A 13,205-nucleotide genomic window follows, 5' to 3' on the forward strand; every position below is an offset into this window, starting at 1 on the left:
ACGGGGAAGTTAGGACAACAAATTAATTATTGTTATTATTTTTTATTATACATCGTATGAAATATGTGAACGACGCTTTATATACCGTGTAATGTAAAACTTACAGTACAGTATAACGAAGAATATCGTATTTGTATTTGCGAAAGGTATCATGCAGTATGACCTGATTAAGAACAGAACAGAGCACTGACTAATATCATTAAAGCAATTATGGATGGTGTGAACAAGATCGTGTAAAGTGAAGTTGAGAACGACTAACTTCAAATAAACGCAAAATGAAAGATGTCAATGACATCTTTGGGTAGAATTACGGAGAAAAGTAGAAAAAACAAAACAAAAACAGAAGGAATGACGAAGGAACAGGTGAGAAATTAAACGCTGCTTTGATTAAAAATACGGTTATTTGAGAATTATATCATGTGATGCGTCGTATAAGACGTAGAGCATGGACAAAAGAGACATGAAATGCGCAAAGAGACATGGACTCGAACTCCGGAACATGATATAGACAGAGGGACATGAATCTGAAAATTATGAAATATATAAACTATATGAAAATAATATTAACGAATAACAAACAAATTAATATATGGATGGATCCATGCGTGGCGTGATATAAAAAAAATAGTAACAAAAGTAACGACCAAAGAGTTTAAAGACAAGAATTTTAAAAATAGCGGCATGAGATAAATAACGGATGGAATGGCAACGTAGAATGAGACGTACATCAGTTGATATACAGTTATATTTCTGGTAAATAAGGATGAGTTATATATATCAGGGTAGATAGGGATGAGAGTTATATTTCAGCGTAAATAAGGATGAGAGTTATATTTCTAAGTTATATGAGGCGAAGCACTACTTTGTAAACTGAAGATGAATGAAATGTTTATCTGCGACAGTTGTGGATAAATAATACGGGTAGCCTGAGGTATAAACATTAGTCACGAAAGGTGTAAATGATCATGTGTAAATTAGAATGAAAGGTATGTTTACGAAATATATGGATGCTAGCAAAGGTGTGTCTCTCGGTAGATTTAAGGTACAATAAAATATATAAATTACATTACGGGTAATATAAGGGGAACGGCTTATGGTTAAGGTAAAACTTAATATCTGCGAGATATAAAACTTATAATCTGGGTAGACTAAGGTAAAATATACATCATAATCTTACTAACCATGAAAATGATAAATATTCAACCTATTACTAAAGATAAAATGATAAAAAAGGATGAATAACAGTTCGGGGAAACTAAAGAAAGACAGAACAAAATTACTAAATTGATCAAAAGCAAAAACACGGGTAATACAGACGATACACAAGGAAATACAGGGAAAGAAAACACGAAGCGTAGAATAAAGTACCAAAATACGAAAAAAAAGATAAATGAGATAAAACAATGACGGATAAAAACGTAGTTAAGAATGATGGAAGATAATAAATAACACCTTCAGTAAAAAGAAACAGGGTACGAGTGACACACTGAAATATATGGGTAATAAATATAAGGTACTGTGAGCTATCCTGGCTTGAATACCGTGATATATCTCAGTGAGCTGATTGGAAAGGTTGAATAATGAATGGTATGAAACAGGGCAGGTATGAATTGTAATACTCAATAGAATATGGGCCATGAGAAGGATACGTATAAATTGAATGGGTTTTGAGGAATATAAATAAATATAGTCGATGGTTAAAAAAAGGTCAACAATTTAATTGAAAAGATTGTTGACTTAAATGGAATGACTGACAATTTGATATAAAACGAGTCGGTAGTTTTATCACATTTTAAGAAAGGTGGAACGAAAGATATATTTCAGATTATACTTTTGCACGAAAGAGAAGTGCTATCGGTATGAATGTTTGAAAACGTAGAATTATGTACATGAATGGTGCGAATGAAGAATTGGAAGAACAAGTATATTATAAAACTCATGAAGGAGACTTATATATATAAAAGTATATAAAAGTATATATAATGCACCGGGTAGTATGGAAAGTGGAATAATAATAGATATAATGATAATTCGATAGATGATAAGGGAAGTATATCAGCAACGTTGCAGTGGTAAGAGTAATATTAATAATGATATAAGTAGAATAATAGGAGGTTTAGGTAAGGATATGAAGGATAAAGGAAATATAGAGTAATAGGAGTTTTAGGTGAGGATATGAAAGATAAGGGAAGAGAGTGATATGGAATAACAGAGGAGTAAAAAGTGCAAACAGCAAGGTGGCTAGGCACTTACGTGACGTAAGGTTTGAATGACACAAAATGTGATTTAACACGAGGTATGTTTGGCACGAGATATGAAAACGACACGAGCTATGAATAACGCAATTTATGAATAACCCAATTTATGAATAACGCAGTTTGTGAATGACGCAGTTTATGAATGGCACAATTTATGAATGACGCACTTTATGAATGATAATTTATGAATGACACAAGATATGAATAAATGATTGCGAGTCGTGTCAACGGCAGAATAACAACACCTAAGTTAATTAAAGATTAAATGAAATAATGAACGGTATAAAGTGACGTTTTGACTGGAATGATAGCAAAGAGTATGTGTGAAAATTGAAGCCACGTTTGGATGGCTTTCTGTTTAAAATGATCCAAAAGATCGAGAGAAAACGAGATATGAGTGATATGAATTTTAAATGTCGTTGGGAAGTGTGAAACAAAGGTCAACCAATGTAGAGTTTTGTGATATTCTGAAAGTCGTTACAGAAAATGTGAAAGGTTGATTGCGAAAGGACGTAAATAAATCGACAGAGTAATACGAAACTTCTCAAATACGAATGATCAAAAGTGCAAGTGTTGCTTAAAATCAAGTTGTATTAAAGAAACATTAAGAGACATATATCAATACGGAAAGTACAGCAGGGAGAGTGGCATGATGGGTTAACAAAAAAAAAAAAAAAAAAAAAAAAAAAGAAAAAAAAGAATAAAAAAGGAAAAGAAAAAAAAAAAATAAAAAAAGGAAAGAAAGAGAGAATAGATAAAAACAATAAAAGTTATGCACGTATTTAATTAAGCATAGTAATGGCAAAAGGTATGAATGGTATAGGGGCAAGACAAGACAGCAATCTTGCAAGCAAAACTGCAAAAAGGTGGAAATAAAGTTAATGCAAATGAAATGTACCTTACAGTGGCTTGGGAGAGTTAGAAATGATATAAGGTGTGGAAGTTAAACGTTCTGACTCATGAAATTTTGAATCGCGTGAGAGGAAAAGACAGATGATAGATTAATGTATGGTTTCCAGAAATTCTTCTTTGATTTATACGGGAAAAAATGTTGTAAGGGTGAAAGCTAAAAGTGATACTTTGCAAGGAAAATCAACAAAAGGTATAACTGATATATAATAAAAATATCACCAAATATAGAACACTGATAGGAATGATTAAAAGCCAGTGATTGAGAGAGCTTAATGATTGAAAGAGATTAATTATGTTTTAGGAAGAGGATTGAAAGAAATGTAATTGAAGCTATGAATGAATGACACGCTATATAAGCCAATTCTCCCCTTTCTCTATTTCTCTTTCCTTATCTCTCTATCCTTTCTCCCTCTTCTGCTTCCCTCTTCTTTATTTGGTTTCTGTTCTTCTCTCTTGATTTCACCTGCTCTTTCATTTTTTTTTTAATCTGCGAAAATATCATCTTGAACTATGAATAAATAGTGTAGATTGTGAATGAAAGAATCACACGGTAAATTATAAAAAGAATATCTATGAAAATCCAATAAAAAAATTCCACGTAATATCAGCGTCACATCAACAATGAAATAGATTACGAAAACTTTAGAAAATAAATCGAATAAACGCATATTAGTTGCATAATAATGCCAAAGATTCAAGCTCGCTCTGACTCTAGACAAGTTGACGCAATTATACTGCAAATGGTATTACGGGGGCGATGATTATATTAATGAACATATAACCCTATTTGGCACGTAGTAGAGGAGAACCTTGGTTATCAAATTACGAAAATATGATTTGGAAATTGGTTGGGTGGGAAAAATCAGATGAAATGTGGGTCACGGTTTAATCGCGTGAACTGCAAATTATTGGAGAGAGTGAGAGAGTGAGAGAGTGAGAGAGTGATAGTGAGAGTGAGAGTGAGAAGAATGGGGGGGGGGCAGGTGTAAAAACGTCATGGTTAATTTGAGAACGAAAATTAAAGTTCGTCTTTCATCGTATAAAGGAAAAGAGAGAGAGTAAAAAAGAAAAAAAAAACAAAACAAAAAACAAATTAAGCTTTCCAGTGATACGTTCTGAAATCATACATTTTTGTATTTTCCAAATCGCATTTTCAACAGTTTTTAATATTTATTTTTATGTCTTACAATTAGGTAAGAAATGTATTTTGCACTGCAATATTTCCTACGAAAGTGTGCAGTAGCATTTGAAGTTAAGTAAATTATTAAATGCAAGTAAATAGATAATAAATGGATTATATACTAAATGCGGATTACTGATGTAAAGGTTGATTAAACAACTTTGAGACACATTTTATATTTATTGAAAATACTGAAAAGTCAGATTTACAAAAGTGTTTTATCTATTCAAAAACTTTTTTGTTTTTTTTTTATTACAGTAACAAAAAGAAAGAAGACAAAGAGACCAAAGAACGATAAAAAATGGATAATGATGAGAAAAAATACGAGCACAATGGAAATGATTTATAAAGCCTGTTTAAAATTTATGTCGATAACTCGAACTGCAAAGCCAAATTTCGATTCTTGAATGAGTAAAGGATAAAATCATCAATAAATGGGGAAATAAGCAAAGCCGTGATAAATAGTAATGTATTTAGATCGACGAAAGTGTAAATAACGTAAAGAATGTCAACATAAAATTAATATTTGTTATCAGTGATAAAAGTACAATGATAGTGTACAGGCGAAAAAAAATAATCACATCGTGTTCTATTTTATTCGAAAATAATTTAGTTTGAGAATAATTTCTTTCTGATTATTCATAATGATGTGCGCCGCTGTCCATCTATCAAACTATATATATTTACATCTATTAAGTTAAGTAATTAGAAAATAAAATCTTATTACTTAACTGTCTCTCTCGATCTATAAACTGGTTTCCTCTCTCTTTGATTACCTGTCTATCTGTCTAAATATCCATTCATGTCTCTATCTATCTTCCTATCCTTCATCTATCTGTGCATGTATTTGCCTCCCTATATCTATCTATCTAACCCGTAACGCTTAACATGGAAAAAAAAAAATCTTTACTATATTTTTCCCTCGAGTACACTTAATATTTTCTTTGACACGGTATTTAATAGGGTTTTTGATACTCGCAGCAAAATATAATTAAGGCCTAATTAACAAGCTCATACCTGGCCCGGTAGCATGGTAATTTTATGCAAATTATGATGATAGATAGGGTACAAGAGGGTCTGGTGTAAAAAGTAGGAGAGGATAAGATTTCAGTCAAAGAATTTTGAATGTAAGGAGTGAAATTAATGAGAATGATAGAGACCTTTCTTGGAAATGATTAAGTAACCTTATTGTAAGAATGGTGAAGATGATAACTGCGAAGGATTGAATGATATTACACGTACGATAATGATATGAGTATTGGAATAAAGAAAAGGCGTGGCTTTACTTGTTGAGAGAGAGAAAGAGAGAGAGAGAGAGAGAGAGAGAGAGAGAGAGAGAGATAGAAAAAGAAAGAGAGAAGGAGACAAAGAGAAAGAGAAAGAGTAGAGAGAGAGAGAGAAGAGAGAGAGAGAGAGAAGAGAGAGAGAGAGAGGAAGGAGACGAGAGAGAGAGAGAGGAGGAAGAAGACAAAGAAAGAGGAGGAGAGGCGAGAGAAATATACATGGAAGGCAGACAAGGAAGTGAAGGAAAGGAACACGTAAAAAGAGAGAGAGAGATAGATAGAAGAAAGACAGGGAAAAAGAGCATAAAAAGAAAGTAAAAAGAAAGAAAGAAAGGGACTAACAACAGTGGATGACGGTCGGATCAGCCAACATTAATAACAGATAGTAAGTACGAATGATCCTCCCCCCCCCGAGATAATGCAATAAAGTGTCGTCTTGGGTAGAATTCCGAGAGAAAAGGGTTATTTTCTGGGATAATCAAGGGGACGTCTGAAGGTGTGGCAATATCTAAAGGAGTGACTTTTATTGAAAAAAAAAAAAAAAAAAAATGGAGAGAGGGGTTTCCCCATTTTTTTATTTTGATATTTGGGGTATTAAATAGAAGAAACAGAAGAAGAGGAAGAAGAAGAAGAAGAAGAAGAGGAAGAAGGAGAAGAAGAGGAAAAAGAAGAAGAAGAAAAGGGTAGTATAATGATAGTTGAAAGGAATGATGATGAATGGCAGTTTTAATTTCTATAAGAGATATTAATATGGGATATTATGTTCTGGAATTTGTCTGGAATGTATGGTTGGGGTAATTATAATATAGAAAACATAGACATGAACTGAAAATATGTGACATTTTTATCTTCTATATAACTGGTATAAAATGTTCAGTAATAATAAAAATAACGAAGAAATTGTTTAGCGTGGGGAATGAAAAACAATGATTGAAATCTGTATCAGTATCATTACAAGTAAAAAAAAAAAGAGAGAGAGAGAGAGAGAGAGAGAGAGAGAGAGAGAGAGAGAGAGAGAGAGAGAGAGAGAGAGAGAGAGAGAGAGAGAGAGAGAGAGAGAGAACATTAAAAAGGGCAACGTACAAAAAAAAAAATAAAAAAAAAAAATAAATAAAAAGCTTAAAAAACAAGAAAATATGGAATTAGTCTTGGACAGATATAATTATGGTAGAATGATAAAAAAAAAAAGAAAAAAGAAAAAAGAAAAACGGAATGGATGCATGTAGATTAAGCCATTAGGGAAACTTTGTGAGAATGATAGGGATAATTTTTTCTAATTACTTAATTTTCGTTTTCTATGCCATTAGTATTATTATTACTATTGCTATTGCTATTACTATACTATTACTATGGCTACTACGATTATCATTATCATTATTATTATCATCATCCTGTTATTATTTTCAATACGACCATCATTTCCATCATCATTGCTATTATTATCGCTATTATCATTGTTACTATAATTATTGAAAAAATGGTTGATAAAAATTATAGTAGTATAAAAGGTTTCGATAATGAAAATGGTAATATTGCGATGTGTTTCGTTGATAAAGATGGTACTACTATGAAAGGTTTTGGTAATAGAAACGGCACTATTAGGTAATGGTAATATGAAGGGTTTCGTTGATAAAATGGTAGTATTACGAAGGGTCTTACTAACATAATTAAATATTACGGGAGGTTTGGTTTGTGTAAATGGTAACAGTATGAAAGGTTTCGATAACGGAAATGGTAACAGTACGAAAGGTTTCAATAACGGAATGGTAACAGTATGAAAGGTTTCAATAACGGAATTGGTAACAGTATGAAAGGTTTCTCGATAACGGGAATAGTTACAGTATGAAAGGTTCATTAATAATATTACGAAAGGTCTCGGTAACAAAACCCATTGCTATTATGAAAGGTTTGGTTCATAGAAATGGTAGATGAATTGTATCGTGATAATCATGGTGACATCATGAAAGCTTTCTTTAATAACAAGGGTAACAATATGAAAGATGATTAATTTTAATAATAGATATGGTAGGATTGTGAATGGTTTCACTAATGAAAATGGTATGGAAGATTTTACTAGTATGAAAGGTTTATATTTAGGTTTCCGAAGAAATAATCAGATAACGAAAATGGTAGTATTATGAATGGATTGGGTGATGAAAATATATTACAAGTTTCTTTTCTAAAATTGGTAGGATTTAGAAGAAAATTACTGACAAAATTCATACTATTATTGAAGGTTTTGCTGACCAGAATGATTACATTGTGAAAGTTTTATTTATTTATTTATATATATATATTTTTTATGAAAGGTTTCAATGATAAAGGTAATATTATGATTAAAAAATGGTTGCATTAAGATTTTTTCTGATAAAAAGGGTAAATTATTGAAAGGTTTGATAAAAATTATAGCATGAAATGTATCTTAATATACATGGTAATGTGTATGATCTTTGATGATAAAAAAGAAATATGATTTTCCTACAAAAAAGTATAAAAGGGTTAATTGATGAGGATGCCAGTACAATATAAGGTTTGACTGATAAAATGGTAACAGTATGAAAGATCTCGATAAAAAGTGGTAGTATTATGTAATATTTACTTCATGAAAGAGGTAATATAACAGATTTCATTAATAGAAATGGTTAATACATGGTAATATCATGCAGGGTTTCCACTACAAAGAAAGGGTGATGAAAACAGTAGATCCAAATGTTTCGTTGTTAAGATATGGGAGTATCATGAAAGTTTTTGATGATAAAATTTATAGTATCATGAAAGGTTTTGTTTACAAAGATTGTAGCGTTATGAAAAGTTTAGTTCATAGAAATTGCGGTATGGAAGGTTTTATGATAAACAAAGTAGTATTATAAAAATTTCCCTAATAATAAGGGTAACACATTGAAGGGTCTCGTTGACACAGAGGTACCTTCAAAATAAGTTGATAAAATAATGTGAATGATTTCTTTGATAAAAACGATATCACTAGGAAAGGTTTCATTGATGAAAATGGTAATATTAAGTTGGTCGATACAAGAGACGGCATGAAATTTGTTCGTGTGAATATTAGTAATTTTGAAAGAGTTAAGTGATGAAAATGGTATAAAGAAATATAACATTATGAAAAGTGTAAATAAGATAAGCAAAATAATATTATTAAAGATCTGGTTGCTGGAAAAGATAGCATGAAAGGTTTGGTTTAACGTAACTGGCAGCATTACGAAAGGTAGTAAATATGGTGACATGAAAGGTTTCGTTTATAAAATAGTATCTTAAGATCTATTTGGTAACGGAAAGGGTAATGCTATGAAAGGTTTGGTTGCTAAAAAGGGTATTATGAAGGGTTTTGGTGATGAAAAGGGTAACTTTTTGAAAGGTTTCATCGATAAAAATGTATCGTGAAAAAGTTTTGCTGATAAAATAGTATACTTCTATAAATGGTTTCGTTGACAAATATTATGGTAAAAAAAAAAAAAAAAAAATATATATATATATAGGTTGATAAAAATGATAGTATTACGTAAGATCGGTAAACAAAAACCATTGGTTTATGAAAGGTTTGGGTAATTAGAAATGGTAGCATGAAAATTTTCTTGATAATCATGGTAACATCATGAAAGCTTTCCATAATAAAAAGGGGTAACAATATGAAAGATTATTAATCTAATAATAGATATGGAAGAATTATGAATGGTTTCACGAATGAAAACAATTTTGATGATAAAAATGCGAGCATGAAAAGTTTGATTTATATTGCGGTATCTGAAGAAATAATTAGTTAACGCAAATAGTAGTATTATCTAAGGTTTAGTTGATAAAAATATATTACATATTTTAAAACTGGTAGTATTTTGAAGAAAATCATCGACAAAATTCATACCATTATGAAAGGTTTTGCTGACTAAAATGGTTGCATTATGAAACTTTTTAAATGAAAAGTTTCGATGATGAGGTGGAAATATTATGATATTTGTTGATAAAATGGTTGCATTAAGATTTTTTTTTTCTGAAAAGGTTTAGGTGATAAAAATTATAGCATGAAAGGTATCAATAAATATGGTAATGAGGAAAGATCATTTATATTATGATCTTCCTACAAATAAGTATGAACAATTTAATTGATAATTATGCCCGTATTATGCAAGATTTGACTGATGAGAATGGGAACAGCATGAAAGGATTCGTAATAAAAGAGGTAGTATTATGCGATATGAAAAAGGTGGTTCATAGAAACTGCATCATGAAAGGTTTCGTAATAAACTTTGAAGCATTATGAAAGGTTTCCCTTAATAATAAGGGTAACACATTGACAGGTCTCGATTATAGAGTTAGAATTTAAAAAAGGTGATGATAAAATGGTAAAGATTTCTTTAGTATGAACGGGTATCATTATGAAAATGTTAAGTAAGGTAAAGTCAATACAAGAGACAGCATGGAAGTTTTCGTTCATATGAATTATTAGTATTTAGAAAGGGGCCGGTGAGGAAAATGGTATGAAAGGTTTATAAAAAAATTATAAATGAAATAATCAAAAGATAATCATTAAAGGTTTGGTTGCTGAAAGAATAGCATGAAAGGTTTGGTTAATATAATGGTTTTGATGGTAAACATGGTGGCATGAAAGGTATCGTAAGGTACATTTGGTAACGAAAATGGTAATGTTATGAAAGGTTTGGTTGCTAAAAAAGGTATTATGAAGGTTTTTAATGATAAAAATGGTACTTTTATGAAAGGTTTCGTTGATGAAAAAGAGTGTATTCTGAAAAGTTTTGCTGATTCATAGTTTCGTTGAGAAATATTATTAACTTTCGTTAAAAAAAAAAAAAGCAAAACCCATTCCACCATGAAAGATTTGGTTCATAGAAATGGTAGCATGAAAGGTTTCTTGATAATTATGGTAATGTTATGAAAGTTTTCCTTAATAAAAAGGGTAACATCATGAAAGATCTTGATGATACTGGTGGTTACTTTAATAATTGCTATGGTAGAAGTATGAATGGTCTTGCTATTGAAAATAGTATGAAAGATTTTAATAAAATGCTAGTAAGTTTCGTTTATAAGGTATTACAAATTAATTTAATAACGTAGTATTATGACAGCTTTGGTTGATAAAAATGGTAAGAAAAGTCTGGCATGGCAAGTTTGCATGATAAAAAATAGTAGTATAATGAAAGGTTTCCTTTAAAAAATACTGAGAAAGATCGATGCAAATGGTAGTATGAAAAGTTTCATTAACGGTAAGGTAAAGAAAGGTTTCTTTAATGAAAAAGTTAGTGTTATTTAAGATTTTAGTGATAAAATCTGTTCCATTATAATAGTTTTCGTAAGAATGATAAAAATAGCAGTTTTATGAAAGGTTTGCATAATGAAAGGTTTTGATGATAGAAAGGGTAGCACAATGGAGGGTTAAGCTGACAAAAATAATAACAAGGAAGCCTTCTTAATAATCATGGTAATATTAAGAATGTTCTTCGATGGTGAAAATTAAACTATTATGAGGTTTTATATAAAAAAAAATATTTTGATAAAATAAAAAGTATTGGTATGTTTAATTGGTAATATTATGGAAGCATTCGATAATGAAAACAGTATTACGCAAAATTTGGTTGACGAAAGTCTTTTGCTGATAAAAATGATAGCGTTATGAAAGGTTTAAGTAACAAAAATAATATTACGAGCAAGAAGGTTGATCACAATGGGTATGAGGTTTGATTAATAAAAATGGTAATATTATGAAAAGTTTCGCTGACAAAATAAAAGTAGAATGAAAGTTTTCAATGATGCAATTCGTAGTAGTATGAAAGTTTTCATTAAGAGAGGTGGCAATATAATGAAAGGTTTGGTTGATTAAAAAGGTAATATTATGTAAGGTTTGGTAGATGTAAACCATTATGAAAGGCTTTGATAAAAAATAGTAGCGTGAATGGTTTTGGTTTCTAAAGATGATAACATTACGAAAGGTCTTAATAATAATAATAATAATAATAATAATAATAATAATAATAATAATAATAATAATAATAATAATAATAATAATAATAATAATAAAATGATAGAATTGTGCGATGTTTGGTTGATGAAAGTGGTAGCTTTAGGACAGTGATAGTGCTATGAAAGGTGTGGCTGATAAAATACGGTAGTATTATGAATATATTATTCAATAACATTTAGTATTAAAAAGGCTGACCAAAATGGTAGCACAAGTTTCGTTGATAGATGATTTTGCTGAAAAGATTCGTATTTTTATGCTTGAATTGTTGCAACATCAAAGGTTTCATTGCGAAAAATGATCACATCATTAAAAGTTTTGTTAATAAAAACGGTAGTATTATGAAAGGGTTGGTTTCCAAATGAGATAGAATGAGTTTTCGTTGATATAATTGTTACTATTAAGAAAGCTTTCGCTGATGAAAGTAGTATGAAAGGTTTCGATAATAAGAATAGTAGTATGAAAGATTTAGGTTATTATAAGGTATCTTAAGAGGTAATTTGAAACAAATAACGGTAGTATTATGATAACTTTGGCTGATGAAAATGGTAGCATGGAAGGTTCTATTGATGAAAGTGTGTAGAAAGACTTTACTTGATAAAAAATGGCAGCATGAAAGATTTGGATGATGAGATATGGTATTATTACACAAGTTTCTACAAAAGGAATGGTAGCAATAAGGTTTATTCATGAAAATGATAAAAGGGTTTCCTTTATATAAATGGTATTATTATGAAAGGTTTTGATGATAAAAGATTTGGTTGATAAATATGGTTTTCTGAAAGGTTTCGATGATGAAGGTAATATTTAAAAGGTTTGGTTGATGAAAGCAGTAGCATGAAAAAAAATATATGAGATTTTTTTTTCTGAAAAAAGTATGGAAGGTTTGCTTGATAAAAATGGTAGCATTATAAAAGGTTTCAATAAAAAAAAAGAAAGAAAAGAAAAAAAGAATCACGAAGAGAGGTTCGTGAAACTGGTAATAAAAAAAGAAAAGAAAAGAGAAAAAGAAGAAGAGGGTTTCACTGACAAAATTCGCAGTAATAAGAAAGGTATCGAAGTATTATGAAAGGCTTGATTGGTGAAAATGTAGCATTACGAAAGGTTTCTTTGAAAAAAGGTAGTATTGTTTTGTTGATAAAAATGTAGCATTATGAAGGTCTTGGTTGATAAAAATGGTTGCATTGTAAGAAGGTTTTGATAAGATCGCGAGAATTAAGGTGATACAAATGCAGCACGGCAGGTTTGGTTGATATAAATGGTTGCATGATTTCTCGATAAACATGGTAATATTATGAAAGAAAGGTTTGTTTGCTAGATTAGTAATTTTAAGAAAGGTTTCGATGAAAGAAATTACATCATCATAAAAAAGTTTTGTTAATAAGAATAGTATGAAAGGTTTGGCTGAAAAAAAGGGTGCATTGAGAAATCTTTGAATAAATGAAAGTAGTAGTATAAAGTTTTCGGTAATAAAAATGGTTGTATTATGAAAATTTTTGTTGATAAGCATGGTAGCATGAAAGGTTTCGTTAATAAATGTGGTAGCATGATCTATTGTTGATAAGAGATGGTAGTTTTTATTAAAG

At 30.2% G+C, this 13,205-nt stretch overlaps 1 long non-coding RNA gene across 1 annotated transcript in view; it reads left to right on the plus strand.

Moving 5' to 3' along the window:
• The first annotated feature begins 5,742 nt into the window (after positions 1 to 5,742).
• The window catches only part of LOC119569522, a 9,026-nt gene continuing 1,563 nt past the window's right edge, over positions 5,743 to 13,205 (plus strand). The window contains exon 1 of the long non-coding RNA XR_005228277.1: positions 5,743 to 13,205. This exon is cut by the window's right edge and continues 223 nt beyond it. This is a non-coding gene — a long non-coding RNA (uncharacterized LOC119569522).

Source organism: Penaeus monodon, chromosome 4, assembly GCF_015228065.2.
Source record: "Penaeus monodon isolate SGIC_2016 chromosome 4, NSTDA_Pmon_1, whole genome shotgun sequence".
NCBI classification, from domain to species: domain Eukaryota; kingdom Metazoa; phylum Arthropoda; class Malacostraca; order Decapoda; family Penaeidae; genus Penaeus; species Penaeus monodon.